Source organism: Glossina fuscipes, unplaced genomic scaffold, assembly GCF_014805625.2.
Source record: "Glossina fuscipes isolate IAEA_lab_2018 unplaced genomic scaffold, Yale_Gfus_2 28, whole genome shotgun sequence".
NCBI classification, from domain to species: domain Eukaryota; kingdom Metazoa; phylum Arthropoda; class Insecta; order Diptera; family Glossinidae; genus Glossina; species Glossina fuscipes.
In genome coordinates this window covers 15,043,597-15,061,647 of record NW_023998423.1, presented here as the reverse complement: position 1 = coordinate 15,061,647, position 18,051 = coordinate 15,043,597, and the positions used below count along the sequence as shown (strand labels likewise).

The following is an 18,051-nucleotide window of genomic DNA, read 5'->3' as shown; positions in this document are numbered from 1 at the left end:
TTCTTCTGTTTAACCTACAGGTCACAGTAGCCGAGATGAAATTTTGCGCAATGACTTGTTCTGGCCAAAAGACGAACGCCACTGAAAAGGTTTTGGATTGGACCATTTTTTCGCAAATATATTGTAATTTGCAGACTTTCGAGACAAAAAAAGTTGAATGATAGTATTTTGACATTCTTAGTTGGCGGCTCGAATGGGTCAATTCTTTGAACTCCATCTCATATAACTGTTTCTACGAAAACAGGAGGACCTTTAAATGGAAAAAAAGCCGCATTTTTAATATACCTTGATCAAAGCTGATTCATAATAATAATTTGACATGAAAGTAAAGCTCGTCGTATTTGGCCTACATAGATTTACTTTGCGGATCTTATCACACATAAAAGTACTAATAAAAAATAGGCCTTTATATGATAGAAATATCAGACCTTCGATATTCTTTGATGGAACTTAGTAAAATTGGAAAAGATTAATTTGATATAGAACCTAACAGCATCAAATTCAGCTCAATAAGCTCTATTATTTGGACATCGTCGCCCACAAGAATTGTCGTGATGCAGTGAACCAGTCCATAGTAATAATGTAGCAAAGAAAATAACGGTAGTCTATTCGGATCACACAAGTCTATATAAATTAGATCCCAACAAATACAAGCCCTCTAATGAGAAGCAAGCCCTTATATGGCGACGAATTCTAGCTTGTAGAGTCTTATGACGGAAGAGCAATTGGAAAATAATATAACCCTTGACAAGTGAATTAATTTCGCTGAATGTGGACCATGTTAGTCGACGTTTTCAGCTGAGGTCTTCCAGGTGAGGTCTTTCATTAAAACTATGCCTTTATATAAATGACGTGCAATTTTTGGAGCTTTATGACTAAAATGAATGAATGATTGTATTAGATGAAGTGGTGTGTGTAGGGTATGCAATGGTCGATTTTGACCACTTGTACTGTTCTTACATGTTTTCTATGCGTATTTGTATTTCTTCTTTGACTTTACTTCTGCGATGCTTTGAAAAAAGTTAAAATTTTTTTTTTGCATTTTCAACAATGGTGCAGCTGAAAAAACAGAGGGCCGCTGAAATGTTTGAATTTCGTATAGACCCCGTACCAGAAAGATCTTTTACATGAAAGCCATAACTAGCTAGTTGTTAAAATTGTTTATTTCAATTTTTAAATTCTTTTTGGATCGAAAAGTACTATGCAAGAGCAAAGAAGTGCAACATCCAACATTTCTCCTCTTTAGTGACCGTAGCATTTTTTTCTTTTCGTATTTACATAAATGTAGCGGAGAATGTCTTTACTTTTAACTTAGTTTAATTAAAAAATTACTTTATTTTCCCTCGTTGTGCTAGCGAAAAACTATTGAGACAAAGCTCTAAGCGATTCATTGCGTTGCACCTGTCTTTCTAGTTTAAAGATGAAACCACACGAATAAGGGTAGCCCCAAACGTTAAGACAACGTGCAACCGTAGAATAATTATCACAATTATTACGGTTATTATTAGTTTTTACCCTTGCTCGCTCGACTCGTTGCACCGACAAGGTGCAAGCATAAGCTTAATTCTTCACTTAATATATATATGTAATAGTTTATAAACATTGAAAGCAGCTACCAATCGTAGAGCGGTTGTAGATGATAAACTTTTTCTGACCTAACTTTTTAAATATTTATTGAGTAAAAATAAGGAATAGCGCGCGGTAGAAGGGAAGGGGAGGATAGCGAAGGAAACCCCTACATAAATAAATTGCACTGTTGCATTATTTGGTAATTCGAGAAGGAAAAGTACAAAAATAATAATAATAATAATAATAATAATAAAAACAACAACGAATGAGAAGTGTGTGAATTTTTCCGTTTTGTTGCTCTTGTTTTCCTTTTTCCTTCTTTCTTAGAAAATAGTATGCGTTTATTATATAGTATGCTTATGTCTGGCTTACGTGTCGCGGCACGCTTCAGTAATTTCAGTTAAAATCCCAAGAGAACCCTTTTCATTTCATTTCCTTTCATTTTATACGCATTACATATATATAACTATATGCATTGTGTTTATTTTATAGCGTTCGTTCTTGTTGCTGCGATATATGCAGAAGAGTCATTGCTTTAATTTTCAATGCTTGACTGAAACTGTTTTCACAGAATTTTTTTTTTTTTTTCTGTTTTTTATTTTCTTATCCCACTTACTTGGCTTATTCTTGTTGTTTTGTTATTTTTTTTGCATGAATGTTCTGTGATTTTGATGAATTGTAATCAGTTTTTAATTGTTTTGCGTGTAAACAACCGCAAAACGAAAACAAACCACAGCAAAAGTAAATAAGAATTGATAAACAATTTGATTTCTGTACGGGCATCCATTTAACTATAGAATTGTCCCTATACAGCATTAAGCTTCTTTGTCCACCAATAGCTATTAGCACACCGCCACGCACTCTCTTGAATAATTTAAACTTGTACAATATATATATATATACAAAGTTTTTATGTGCTTGTCTGCCTGGCTGCCTGGCTGCCTGCCTGCTTTGCTGCCTGCATGCAAACATGTTCTCAAGCTACACTCATTTATCGCATAAAAGTGTGTGTGTGTGTGTGTGTGTGCTTATGCGAACTTTAAGATTCATGTGGGAGTTTTTCACTTGTTTTTCTTTTCATTTAATGCAATTGATTAGCATTTGTACAACCTGCCATAAATTGCAAAAAGTTGCTTGCTAGCTGCTTAAATAAGCTGTGACGTGAAGGCTTATAAGCACATGTACACATTAACATGCACGTAAATGTATGTGCAATAAAATTATGTGATGTGAAAGAATAAGGGTGCAGGTCATTGGGATAAACCAACGATTAGTAGCATAGTGCGTCTTGACCACAAACGGACGAGTGAAGAGCAAACAGATTGAACGTAAGAAGTAACATAACATATGTGCAGCTGTTGTTGAGCGAAATAATATTTTATTATCTTTGTTCTAAACTTGACTTTAAATAATGGGAGAATTTAGTTCACTAGAAAAACGGCAAATAATGTTAGCATCTAGCGAGCAGCTGTAACTAGATTGCGGTAAATGTTGTTCTTTTCTCCTTCTGTCTTTCATTTTCATAAAGATGTTCGGGGCAAATTTAAAATTGTATGCAAAGTCACTTGGCTCACTATGCATCACAATGACAAAAACTGTTTAAAATTGACATAATGAAGACGTGGCTGGAATGTGCTCGAATCGATAATCAACTTATTAACGACGCTATTCACTTAAGTCGCGTAGAAGTTATCTTTTTAGTTTATAGGGCTTATAAATCTCTCTCCCTTTCTTTCTCTCGCTCTCTCTCTCTCTCTCTCTCTCTTTCTCTTTCTATTCTGTATTTACTTTGCGAGATTTAAAGTAGTTCCTATGGTTTGTGTTAAAGGGTTTGGAGTTTATTTTTTAACTTTAAACTACTTAAACAGAAAAGCTAATGAGGAGAAGACATGGACGAGGTTAATATTAATTTTTTGATAAAGTTAAGAACACAAGTAAAAACTGACACGAGACACTGTCAGTGCTGATCAAGATTATCATGTCGTAAGCAACACACCCTAACCTACACTACACTGCAAACTAGATTACAACTCATAGGTTTTTCCTGCCCGAGAAAATCTCTATAAGACGAAGATCTATCCTTCGACAATGATACAAAAATATGGAATTCCATTGTCCGTGTCTGTCCAATTTTCTTATTTTAAACCCATCATTTAAAAAAGTATTCCTTTATGGCGCCTGAGAAGCCAACATTCGCCGCTGGCAGGCAACTCTATCTAACTATAGTTTTACTGAGTGAATTAATTGCCGAAGAACAATATTGGATACTTTAGTCTCTTTATCTCCATATGGAAAAAGATTGGTACTTGTAGCTCTGCCTTCACTCGAGAAACGTAGGTCAAAGTGTGTGCTTCTAAGTTTTTATTCTCTAATCTTTGCTTAGACATATAAAGAATTCGTCCCTTTTTCATTTGCAAACCTTAGAAGAAAATTAACTCAACATTTTTTAAGTGTAAGATTAATTTGAACGACCTGTTATTACTTAATTCGGCCGTTAGTCCACGGTAGCTGTGCGTGTGTTTCACCTTTTCCGCTCTTTTTCATAGCGTTCGTTTGCATCGGTTGTATTAAAGTGCTTTCTAATAATTTTTTATTGTAAAAGTTGCTAACGAACTTTTTCATCTTATGATGTCGAGTGGTTGTGCAAGTACATAAGACACCGAAAATTCTAAGGAATTCATTTAGCCGAAGGGCTGAAAATCGACCATAAAGGAAACATAACATAAATGCATGCATTCTTAAATAGATAGAGAAACGAGAAGGACGACAACTTTGCATCGTAAAGTCATTTATGACTCAATGAATTTTTGCGTACACAAAACTATCTCCGTCAGTTGTTATTATTATGAAATTCTTGTAAGACTCAAGTCTCTAGCACTAGCATCTAAGGCTATCAGCTTTACTGAAAACTCTACCTCAGTTAAACCAAACATATGAAGCAAGCATCTCTCGAAAGGACTTATATTTTGGGGAAAAGTTGACGGCTTAATGCGCAACTTACATCAGCAGTATCGTTCGCTTAGCTGCGTTTAGCTTGCCGGCCGGCTGTCGGTGTGTGTTTCATTGGATTTGATAAAGTTTATTTTAATGCAACTTTTAGTTGAATTTGAAGTTAACTGGCTATGCCATCTTCTTACCTCGATAATCCTTGACAAAGGGATAGTTAGGTGTTCGCTGTCATATCATAAACTTCTTTATGCTCTTACCTCTTGGAAAGAAAATATTTTGATTGTAGATTTTTGTTCGCTTACTTCGGGCAACTATTGCTGTTGTATATCTTTAATGAAATCGCGCTAAAGTGAATTCAGTTCAAGAGCAAATTCAAATATTTTTCAATATATTTTAAGGCAAATTCCATTACAATCAATCTGAAAATTTGCTTTAATAACAATGAACCACAAACTTAGCTTATATCGTCATTAACTTCTTAGAAGAATAAGAAGAAGAAGAATGAGAAGAAGAAGAGATATTACTTTGTTCATATTTTTCGTTCTACTTTGCTTTTGCTCTCATCGATTGTGCAAAACTTATACATTTATTTAATTTTTGCACATTTTTATAAGCCCTCCAGGTGTTTTCTTAAGAAGATAATCTGAAAATGAAAATGTTTACTTTGTGTTTAACTAAAAATCTCTCAAGATTTCGGTACAAACTACTTTAAAAACTATTTATTGATAAAACAATTAAAATATCCCTTAATACCAATTAACCCTCCGACCCCCCACCTTTCATTCAATGCCTGAAAATAGATTTCTCTTGTGTTTTTGTTTATATTTACAAAATACTCTCTTGGAAAAGAAACAGAACAAAAAAAAAAAATAAAAAAATTTAATATTTTTTTCTATAGTTTATAACGCAGCATGTGATGTTTCTTGTTATCGCTCGGTGTTGGTCCATACGGAAGAGTATAACGAGATATTTATGGATATACACGTAAATCTATTCAAAAACGACGACAGCAACAACAACTTCATGTTCAACTTCAAACTAAACAGAAATAAAAAAAAAAACTGCTAGCATTTTTTTGTTATTGTTTTTTTTTCTTTTAGCTTCTATATTTAATTTCAATGTGTTTTTTCCAGTTCATATGTGAAAAAGTCAAACACCCGCATTGCCAAAAGAAAACAAAAAAAAAAAAAAAAAAAATCTATGAGCTTGACTCTGCGGACTATTTAATATTGGACTGAGTTTACAAAACAAAACAAAAAAAAAACAAAAAAAAAAAAAAGGAACAACAAAAAAAAGAAAAACAATTGCTCCTGCACTAAAAGAGCGGTACACGAAATATATACCATTGCAGTGGGTTAAGCAAAAAAGCAAAAGCAATAAATTAAGTGTTTTTCTTTCAAGTTCGGGAGGGCAAAACAGAACAACACCATTCCCGCCAAGCAATACATTTATGGAATAGTTAAAGCTGGAAAATATAGTAAATTAAACATTCCTTCACTACAATAATAGCCATCATGGTCCCTAATACCTATATATATAGCACATTGGTTGTGTGCTTCTGTTTACTACATGCAAAGGCACGCGTGGTAGGTTCCTTGAAGTACATATGTTGTATATGTTAACTGCGATTGCTGTATATATTGAGGTTAGAGAATCTTAGAAAACAACTTGACAAGTGTTCATCCCAAAAACACCATGTACCAGTACAAATCACGCCCAGCAAATGATATATATATTTTGAACAATAGTAATCCTTTTACGCATATATAAAATATATTTCTTAATGATGATCGATCTTATTTAAGGTGAAAAGGATTTACATAATGATAATGTCGCGGGCATTTTCTCGAGTATGAACTGTAAATACCTCAACGGTCCTTTTCGATTCGGGATTTGGGTTCTCTTCAGACGTCGTTCTTTCATTGTAAAAATAGCAAAGACTAGTTAATCGCTAAATCGGCACTATAGTCTGACCTAAACACTGATAAGAAAGTTGGTCCCCTGTACTGTTCTGTGAGTGCTTCGGTTGTTTTGGTGGAGAATAATGCGGAATCGGTCATCCTTTCTGTGGTTTATTTAAAGACGTCCTGCATTCAAATGCCTGCTAACCAGGTTCATTTATTCTACAATCATTTAGGGCGAGTTTTGCCAGCTGCTCCGTAAAGCTTCGACGGCGCAAACAGTTTTTATTAAGTTTGCTTTATGATGGAATATCCCACTGTTGCCTTACCCTACGCAATTTGTGGTACAAGTATACATTAAATTTCTGCGGATGTATGCAACGCACAAAAGAACTTGAGACAAAGGCACTTTTTATTACACCTAACGGTTTAGGATGAATTTCGGTCCATATGTCAGGCTTATATACTCAATCTGCAGGTCGCAATTTTAAAGATATTTTAATGAAATTTTGTGCACCAACCTGTTTTTGCTCAAGAACCACCACTATCGAAAATGATTCAGATAGGACTACTCTTTCGACCACTTCCCATGTAGGGACTTATTTTGAAAAGTCGTTACATCAATAACAGTAGTAAACGAAGTGGTGTAATAGTAGGCAGTTACTCACTATAGGGATTTTGCTCGTTTTTTTAACTAAATGGCATAAATTTTATACTTGCCACGTGCACATTGTAAACAGTTTTGAAAACACTATGATATATATTCTTCTCTCATATTGTGGTCCGAAATACTTTTTAAATACTAAACGTTTGTGTATCGACAGTGTGGCAATACTTAAAAATATATGAGCCGTTCAATATGACGGAAGACTGTTCCGTTTTATAACCTTGTGCACGGCCTGGTTATTGTTGGTAGCCTCCTAATAGCCATTGGTCGGCTTTTTTTAAAATTCATATTTTGATATAATATAAGCTGGGATTAAACGCAATTTCAGTTTTGTCTGTGGCTTGATTACCAATTTATCAGAGCAGTCTTGTTGTGTATGATGTTTATAGTTTTCACTAAACACTTTTCATATTTAACCATTAAATGCATATTGTTGCCAATTGTCTACATTTCAGTTCTACTGGGTTATGCTTTTCCGAAGGCAAGTTGATAGCCATACACAATAAATTATGTTTGACATTGTTTATGGGAGTTAAGTCACATCTTTTCTTGACACTTGAATGTGGTGGCGGGTCACTTGGAGAGATATTTGCTATTTCCGAGTTTACTATAAGTAACTGATTTATCTAATTGAAAAAAAATTACTTTTCATTTGTCGTCATGTAAGCTATCAATGTTTGATGTTGCATTTGAGAATTTTATTGGATATATGTCAGATTGTTTGCAAATATTGCAAGCGTTTGTCGTCTAAACTTTAATAAGTTGGTTCTTTTCATGTCTTTGTCTCTTGGCTTATTCCGCTTTATTCTTGAAGATGTCTAGGCGGATGCGAGATAGAGATATGGGTAATATAAACGCAATAGATTAGTATCCAAACGTACAAGATCTAATAAAACAACTTGAGGACAATAATTATGATGGTGTAGAACGAGACAATGGGTATCCTCCCTTAACTATCCTGGGTGTTGCACATTGGAGAAGACTATATAGGGATCTTATATGGAAAAATGGCAATTTGGAATACAAGTGAAGAATGCATACGTTTCACAGAAAATAGTGACCTTGTCTTTCGATTAGCCGGGCTTGAAATCCTCGTCCAATCTATTTCCGAATTTATAAATGCGGATATACTCACTGCCATTATCGAACCTTCGTATCAATTTTCACAAATACTATGAAAATTCCTTTACTAATAAATAACATAAATACATGAGCATGTGTTTACGTTTTTCAATAATTTTTTAAATAAAAGCATATTGTTGCCAAAAGTCTACATATGATAGTTTTTGAAAATAAATGCCAACTCAATCTTATTACACTTGGGTTTTGAAAATTATTTAAAATTCAAACGAAAAATCGTGCAGTGCGGTTTTAATGGAACTAAGCTAAAGAAGGAATAGATAACCTTTTACTACAAAAAAAAGAAGGTTTTTTTGGCGAATATGAGATATAATCTTGTCTGCGGCCCCAGCCCTAATATTCTCTTTCGTTTTTATAACAGACTATGTAGCGTTAACATGCATTAAGGAATTATCACTATTTTTGTTGTTGTTAATGTTTTTCTGGTCTCTTTTTTGGTCTCTGTTAGTTTTTGCGCACAAAATTTATTTGTACCAATTTTTGCTTTGTTTTATGTGATAAGGTTGAAAGAGGCGGGTACTGCATTGTTCCTTTCTTTTCTTTTTTGTAATAATTTAAAAATTGTTCTTGTTATAAATTATAGACAAACATAGGTGTGGAATTGTTTCAATTCAAATGAAAAATATCTGCTTAAATAATCATAAATTTTCAAATAACTCTTTAACATTTTTCTTACTGAAAAAAGAAAATATATTTTTTAAAGCTTCGCAACAAAGACCAGAGAATTTACGATACTTTCGTTTAAATATTTTATAAATAACAATTAGTTAAAAGAACAACATTCGCTATAACGGAAGTTTTTGTTGTGCTTCTTCTTAAACCACTATACAGATTGAATGACAAGTGGCTTGTGCAGCGTCGGCCGCGAAAAACGTTTGAACTAAACTACACTTTTCTAGAATAGTTGCTTTCCACTGATTCATGTCTTCGTGCGTACTTTAAATGTAATATTTCACCTTACGAAAGATGTAATCTTTCGCAAAGAAATCGCGTTTTAATGTTCACCTCTATCTATAACGGTTTTGCACTGTTATGGGACTGAGGGGAATGATTTATTGGATAGTTTGCTAATTCGGTAGCTATTAGTGCGACTTGATTCCATTAACCAACTGAGGCTCAAAATTCAGCTTCCAAGTATTGGCCTTGCCGCTGTCGTAAGCCAAGCATCCCAAAATAATATTCCAGTAAATTACGATTACACGTATGGTTTGCAATAATGATGAGGTCGTGCATAATGTAGCAGGTTTAAGTGCTATGCCTATACACTTCGACTAACACTACTCTTCATTTATTTCCTCATCGAAACACCTTACACTTTATCCTTACATTAAGGCATACTTTTCGTGGCAGTCCTTATACAGTTGGGAGATCAAAACGTGAACCAAAGTTAATAAAATATTAGTTTTCTTCTCAAAAGTCTTGTTATTTGTCCACTCCTTGCAGCGCAGATCATTAAATATCAGACCGTTGCTCCATATTAAAGGTTACACTTCGTAGCAATAGCTACAGTTAGCCTATCCAATGCAGAGTTTTTACCATATATTTAATCTACCGTAGTACGAGATTGTTCCGAGATTTATGTCGAGAATTTTAGAAAACGGCCAACTCTTTGCATATAAACACTTACTCAAAAGAAGGACTTATATGAAGATTGATCGCACAATCGTGCTCTGACACAATGCATATTCAATAGAATATGTCCTTGTAGCAAAACATGCCAGCCTATCAAATTTCGCGAATGCAATTTAAAGATTTCAATCTGTAGATTGAATACAACGGTACAGGAAAGGACATTAGACGGGCTGACGAGCACTCAAGCTTAAATAGATTCAAAAATGATTCCGAAATGATTTTGAATTGATCGGCATAATATCAGTTATGTCTATCTTAGATCTTTCTGGGTGTTACGCACGTTTGGACTTTTTCTACAAGTGCAGTAGGGTTTTTTTGTTTATAAAAAAAATTCAAAAGGTACATTCGCATTTGGCTTACAGTCAGTCTGTCCCTTTTCGAATTAAGCATACATATGTTTGGCAATTAAAAAAAAATAAAAAACATCTTCCGTGTCCCAGCGATCCTGCCAGGAGTCGAACCTGGAATCTTCTGATCCGTAGTCAGACGCGTTATCCATTGCGCCACAGGACCGTGCAGAACGCGAATATATTAATCTGTATAAGTGCCTTTTGTACGCACTTGAGAGCAGTGTATCGGACTCAATGAACTAATAGCCCGATCTTTTTAATTTTTTTTTTTCTACTTATTTTTAGATCAATTTAAATATTTTAAAAATTTCTCTACATTTTTTCCATATCGAAAGTATGGGAAATTACTGATGTACATCAACCGGGTACTTATGCCAAGTTTCACTATCTTATTTCAATTTTCGTGACCATACATATTCAGCAGAGGAAAACGGACAGCTAGACGGCCAAATTGATTATTGCTTATCAGAAATACATGAACAATGATTATCATTTGTGCAAGATGTTAGCAGAAAGAGAAATTTAGTTTACTTGTATGCTTCGGATATTGCAGGTTAATCGACCTTTATACTTTAGATGGCAAGACTTTTCCTACATCCAAAGTCAAAGTTTCAGTAAACACAAAGCCTTCAGGAGTATCAATCTCGTAGGCTTGGCGGTCCGTAATTTGTACAGTGTCTATAGAGAAAACATTATCCTGCTCGCATCCCTTAAGATATCTTTGCGTGATTCCATAGTACTGTAGGAAGAACCGGAAACTATCAAAATGTCGAATTTTTTATTTTTTTTTATTTTAGAATCAAGATAGGAAGCAAAGAAGTTTCGGCCTTAGCCGAATATATTTCTCTTATTTCTTCTTTTTACTTGTGCCTCACTTCTTTCACGGACTGCAACTTTCTTCAAAACTGATTTGTGAGAATGATTTGGGAATACATGAGCCGAGTCTTAATGCTTCACTTCAATGTTTGGCATAGCTAAGAATTCGATTTCTGCATTTTCAATTAGATTGCCTCGTCTGTTTTGATGGCGGACAATAATGTGTTTATATAGGAAGAGCAGACTATGCGAATTATGATGAAACTTGAAAACGGTGACTACAAAAGAAAGATGCTTTACGCTCATGTGACAAAAGGTTGCAACGCGTGTTCGACGTTTATCTGAAAATTTTCATCACACTATGTTTACTATGTGCTCTTCATTACCGGTCCATTTTAGAAATTTTTACTTGTCGAATTAATTAGAGAAAATAATATTAACCTCTGATGTAATTTGCCATTCAAAGAAGATTTTTAAGACCGGACTCTCTCCCATCCTTAATTGTTGTTTTATTGATGTTATGAATTTGTAAAGATTAAACAAGTTTTATTTTTTCATTTTAAGCAAAACTAACTGACTTAAATGCTTAAGAGCTTGAAAGGTGTACTTCTGGTTCGTTTAAGTATGATTTTTCACTGTAGTTACATACAGATACCTACTTTAAAGTATATACATGAATGAACATATTTACATTACAAAGCAAAGATATTAACAATTTCTTTATGTATGCTATGTATGTATGCATGTGAGTGCACTTAAAAGAATAAGAATTTTTGAAGTTCGAATGCATATATCCTGTAGAGACGGAAGTGTTGGAAATTTTTTCTGGGATTTTAACCAAACATTGCCAAGTACTATGGAATTTCCTTAGAATATTTTTTGTGAATATTTATTTCTTTGATATCAAAAAATATCCCCGCAATGTTTAACAATCGAAAATAATTTCAATTCTCTGCCTCTTCGCTTTGACATCTTATTTGGAAGCAATCATAACGACTTCATCTGCAGACAATATCATATAAATAAAATATTAAACATATATATATATATATGTGTGTGATTATTGTTATATACAGTATTAGCTATCTATACACACTATGGCGTGAAGGTGTACGTTTATTAAGCGTGAAATTTGTGAAACTTGCTACATCAGCATTTTAGAATATTCTATATTATCTTCGCTTTTAGCTATCGCTGCTATTTTTCAAACACATTTTTTTTTTTTTTTTCAATAACAGCATTATGCTTATTATTTTTTTACTAAAAATGTATGTGCTTCTGCACAGACATAAGAATTGACATACACCCGCGCACCCACCTGCACATACACCACGTTACTGGCCTTTACCGCAAAAAAGCAATACTTTATAATCATAATCATTGTCGTCATCAGCATTGCCATCATCGCCTTCGCATGGCCAAAATAATGTTGAGTTGTTGAGTATGGTTTCTATGCGATAATGGCAAAAAGTAAGAGTTTACAAAGTCATATACGTATATTTATACAATTGAGTAAAAAACCGTTATAAGTTTTCGATAAAGGAAAAAATTTTCTATTTGAGTTAAAGAGCGCAGCTGTGCAGAAGCTTTTCGAATATAAATTTGAGATATACGTAGAAGACGAAAGAATAAAAGTAAAAGCCATATCAAGTATTCAAATTTAAATTCTTTTTGAACAAAGAGATAGATACTGATATTTACGTCATTTCTATTCATGTGTTCCCAAGATGCTGCTAGAAGTGAGATTTGATATTCAAAGACTACTTTTGATCTTTCGTCAAAGCATCAACAATTAAATGGCATTGTCAAAATTAGCTTAGCTCGACAGTCACGCCAATTTATGAACAAAGCTGTCAACGTCAAGCTTTCTTTCATTCTTTTTCAGGCCAAAACGAAGTTAAAATTTTATAGATGGGCAAAGGCAATAATCAAATATCTCAGAACGCTTGGTTTAATTATTTGATCGTCATTATCAAATATCAAATGTATTATATAAAAGTGTTATTTTTCATTAGCATCAATCATGCGAAGACAAGCGTAGCCTGAACTTGATACAATAGTTGCGTAGATCAACTTTATGTAAAATCATCTATTTTGTAAGGACGTTTGTGGAAGAGAATGATGCAAAAAATTCCACACGCATTCGTTTGATACGTGGATATGCTATTTTCCCCGAATCTTATCAAAAATTTTTCATATAATGACTTTTTCAAAATAGAAGTTTACCCGAGAGTTGGCGGTCAACGTGGTGCACTTTTAAAAATATTTCTCCTGGGGTCAAAACATTTTTGAGTTTCAAGATCCAACAAATTATCTCAAAAATTACGATCTGTAGATTATGTACAACGATATTGTATATGGTCACACTGACCGATAGATAGACATGCTCAACTGGGTTGAGAAGATGATGCTTAATCAATTGATAAAGAAAAGTGGGCTTATTTCAAATTGTTCTGGATTTCGCTTAGTGTAGGCTATGAAGTGTAGGCTTGCTGTTGTAAAAGAATATTGGCATCGAATAAATGCATAACCAAGTATGCCAGTGGAATTTTGGAAAATTTTCCACTTGTTTGGCAATGAAGAACGTTTGATAGATAAGTCGATTTCTTTCTATGCACGTCAACATCAAAATTTTTTAGATAGACCAGTAGTCTCGTTAACTGGAACCCTCATGGTGGCTTTTTTGCCAAAAGCGTCTTTTCATAGAACCTAATTTATATCTAAGCAAAGGCTGTTCGCTGTAGATTCAGTGCTAAACAAATTTGGTTTAGAAAGAGCAAAAGTTTTCCTTTTCAGCTGAAGCAACTTGAACCGTGTTTTATAAATCGCGTGCATTCAAAGGGTATAGCGCTTAGTGAGTTTAATCTTCTCACGAAAGCTTTACGAAAATGTTTGGTTAATGGACGTAGAAACTGTCTAATTTTATTGAAAAGAGAATTCTCAAGATCTCGGGAAAGAAGTCCGATCGAACTATAGTTTTTGATGCCGTTTTGATGCAAAGTCAAATTCATGGGAAAGTTTAAGGCTAACAAAAAGTTGGTCAATGTGGAAAGGAATTAAGTTAAGAAATATTATTATTATTAGAGTTATTCTAAGGTTATCCGCTTTATTGAGAACTCTACCGCAGTAGAGATTTGAGCCCACGTGATGTTAAAAATAGATCTAATAAGGAAATTTTAAGGCGCAATATATTATTTATTTAGCTTAGTAAGTCTGACAGAAAAGTTCTATTACTTTATTAACAATTTCAGAATTTTAGTAACATGAAAGAGCGTAAAGAAAGTGCTGTCCATGCTTTTAGCACTGCTGTTGACAATTAAAAATACATTCTTTTATTGCCACTATATTGAGGCATAGAGGCGATTAGACCTGTTGACTTGTCAGTCTGGCACCCATACTATATCTGTCCTGCTTTCTTTAGGTTAGAAGACAATGTCAGCTAAATGCTTTCATTGTTTAATCTCTCCTGGATAAAGAAGTAAACAATGGGAATCTCTAACATGCTATGCGCTTATAAGGGAACGTTTATAGAAAGAAGAAGAAGAGGAATTCAGATAGAAGTCGCAGATATATAATGCCATATTTGTACTTAAATGACTTGCTAAGCTAACACAGAATAATGCAAATGAATGAAACCCATACCAATTTTTATACCTTTATCCAATTCATCATTAAGTTATACAATTAAAAATGATTGCGAAGATTATTTAGGAACTATTATATAAGGCATGAATAAATATTACTGTTACTGATTTTATATTTTAATGTATTTATCAGGAAAAAATAGATTCTTAGATTGAACTAAGACGAACAATAAAACTATTTGAAAATAGTAAAAAAAGAATAATTAATTGTAATTTTCTTGCTCTTCTATAACTTCCATCTATTGGCGATGGTAATTATAGAATGCTCCCAATCGAAACTCGAATCGGCACTGACGAATCTGCATATTTTTCCTTCTCTGCACAGATTATCTGGAGGCCCAACAAGTAAAACTTCCAAATGGGTTTAATTATTATATTATTAATGGACGTGTATTATTGTCATTAAAACTTCTGAAACTTCTACTTAGATATGAAACATGATGTACAGTTTCTACGTTATATTGAGTTAAATAAGTTAAACAACTAAAAAAGGAGGAGAGGGCCATAATCTAGTTATTCATATAAAGGCTTATAAAGCCTTATTAAAATAAGAGAAGTCATTGAAAAATTGGTCCGATCCGAAGCATTTTCTAAAGTACTCTGATTAACCAGGTCGCTTTATCAAAGTTCATCCAAGTATAAAAAAAATTACGGGTCTTAGGTTGAACACAACAAAACAAGGCGGACAGAGGCTCAGGCAAAATTAATTCGATTCAGAAAGCAATTTTGAATCGATCGGTATTATGAAAGTTGGGCCGATATACGTCAATTCCTTGTGGGTTTGCTTGTAGAGGCACAAACTTTATCTCAAATTTAAAAAGTAGGAATTTTGAAAAATGCTATTAATAGCAGGAAACCCATATCATAAGTCGGTCTAACTAAAGACGAACTAAAATACTTCTTCTAAAATATACTTGAGCAGATAATGAAATTGGAAAGCATTTTCGCCATAAGTCGAGCATAATTTCTTAGTTACTTTATTGACAGACATCTAAACTTTATTATAATTGGCTTTAAAATCATATATGATAATAAAAAAAAAATCGGAAATTTTTTATCCTTCACTGTACTTATCGACTTTTCTACTATAAGTTCGTACTAATATTTATGAAAATTATCAATATGTTAACTTTTATGGGAGGCACAAAGAAAAAGGAAAAATATCTAAAAGCTACTGCTACTCATCTCTGAGAATATATGCTTTCAGACGATTTAGAGTTCATAGTGCTCACATTTATCATTCGGGGAATTTTCTCTTCTCTCTCTCTTGGTTGCTGGGAAAAAAAAGAATGAATTAATTTTTACGTTAAATGTAGTTTTATTCGCCTTGAAAATGTTTCTCATAACATTTTTCATCATAACGACACAATAGCAAGGAGGCAGATGAAGTTCTCGACAACAATATTTCAAGTACTGCTTCAAATAATGATAAAATCGAAAGGAAAAAACATTTTTTTTTTTTTTTTTGCAATAATATTTTCTCTTAAAATATTTGGTCGCACTTGCAATACAAGATTGATTGAAGTTGTATATACAATTATTTGCGCCGTTTACGTAATTTTCATTATCGTTACCATTCTTGTTATTCACGTTCGTTAACAACTTTATGAAGACCTCAGGCTTAAGAATTGCTTCTTTTTTTTTCATCACTTTTTTACTGAATACAAAATTTTATATTTTATTCGATTTTATGATGGGGAAAAAAGACCGCAGTATGACGCTGTGTAATGTTCTCAGTTGTATTGAATGCATTTCACTTCATACAAGTAGCCAAACGATTTGAGTGGACATTTCGAGAAAAAGTTGAAATACGTGTCCAATCAAGTGGGAAAAGAAGTATTTAACGCACTTGTGCACAAAAAGAAATTTCATATATTAAATTTGACAAAAAAAAAGTTGCAATAAATTGGAAAAATTATATATGCCTGCCATTGAATTTTTAATACTGCTTCCAAGTCTATATCCAAAAGATTGTAATAAAATATTTCCTCAGGTGTGGGCCCATTTTAGTTGGACAAACTTTTGTATCTTTTCCCTGCGGGAAGTAACAGTCTTTGCAACTTTATTTGGAGTTCTACATGGATCTTGCTTTTTCAAAGTTAACTTACGAAAATCCACTAACAAGTTCTCTAATAGAAGCGTCAATAGTAAAACGTGTATTCTTCAGTGTCTATATCAAAAGAGAAGAGATTTGTTCACTTAGTGTACTAGTACATGTAGGTTAATATATTCAAGGCACGGTTGCCAGATATGCCCTCATGCATATAAAGTAAAGTATTCAGCATTCGCTGCAATTTACTTTTCTGCTTGTTACGTGTAAATGGGAAAAAGTGGCACCATCCGATTTTTCTGATTTTTCTGATACTTATGTCGGCCAAGAGCGAAATAGTTTATCCTTATCGACTTACACAAAGAAATTCGTTTTTTCCCCGCCCTAATGCATGTACATAACGAAATGAAGAAAGCAGCATCGTAGACATATTTTCCCTATTGGATCGAAAGAAAAAAGCACGAATATAGATGCAATTGGAGTATCAAAGTGGCGGTCTCATCATGTTAAAATCGGACCTAAACCCGAATCCTAAAAAACAAGTGTGTTGTTGAACCACAACGTGCCAATCTAGTTAATTACGGAATTGATTGTCGTAAACGGCTCAGAGGGAACGACTTATGCGGGCATTGACGGATCCCCATCCACTTCTAACAAATAGAATTTCATTTCAGCATTCGAGGGATTTATGCTTCCTTATGATGAAATATATAAACTATGACACCCAACTCTACCTTGATCACCTCAAGCCTCATGTTTCATATTCAGATACAATCACCTCAGGAACCGTAATAGAGTTACTTATTTAGTATAAGTAGTTAAAAGTAGAATCGGAATTATCAGTAGCAGAAACACGTTGGCCTTTTTTCTTAGAGTTAACAAGTTCACAAATATGTTTTGGTTTAACAAGGAGTAACGATATTATTTTACCGATATTCTAAACAATTATATCATACTGAGAAGTCTTCGCGCTGTTTCGAGCTTCTTTTGGTAAACTTTTCATATGATTCTGAACTTCTCACGGGGTTGATGCTTAATGCCTCAGCTATTTTCTAGCAGCTTGCGTGTTTCGACTTGCACTCAGCGACTTTTTGAGCGACAGTGAGACGCATCTTTGACATCAAAATTTCTGAAACGGAATTGAGCAAACCATTCCTCGGTCCTTCATTCACTCACTGCATTCACAACATACACTCCTTTTTTTTTTGCTATGTTAGTACTATACTATACTATGCTGTACTATGCCATACTACTATACTATACTAAATTATACTAAACTATACTATACTATACTACACCAATACTATAGTAAACTCATACTCATTTTTCGCTA

The 18,051-nt window shown here is 33.6% G+C and overlaps 1 protein-coding gene and 1 non-coding gene across 9 annotated transcripts in view; one reads left to right on the top strand and one right to left on the bottom strand.

Annotated features, from left to right (window-relative positions):
- LOC119636214 (nephrin) overlaps positions 1 to 18,051 on the top strand; it is a 324,897-nt gene that overhangs the window by 45,898 nt on the left and 260,948 nt on the right. The window lies entirely within an intron of this gene.
- On the bottom strand, positions 10,299 to 10,371 carry Trnar-acg. The gene has a single exon. It is a non-coding gene; the product is annotated as a tRNA-Arg (tRNA).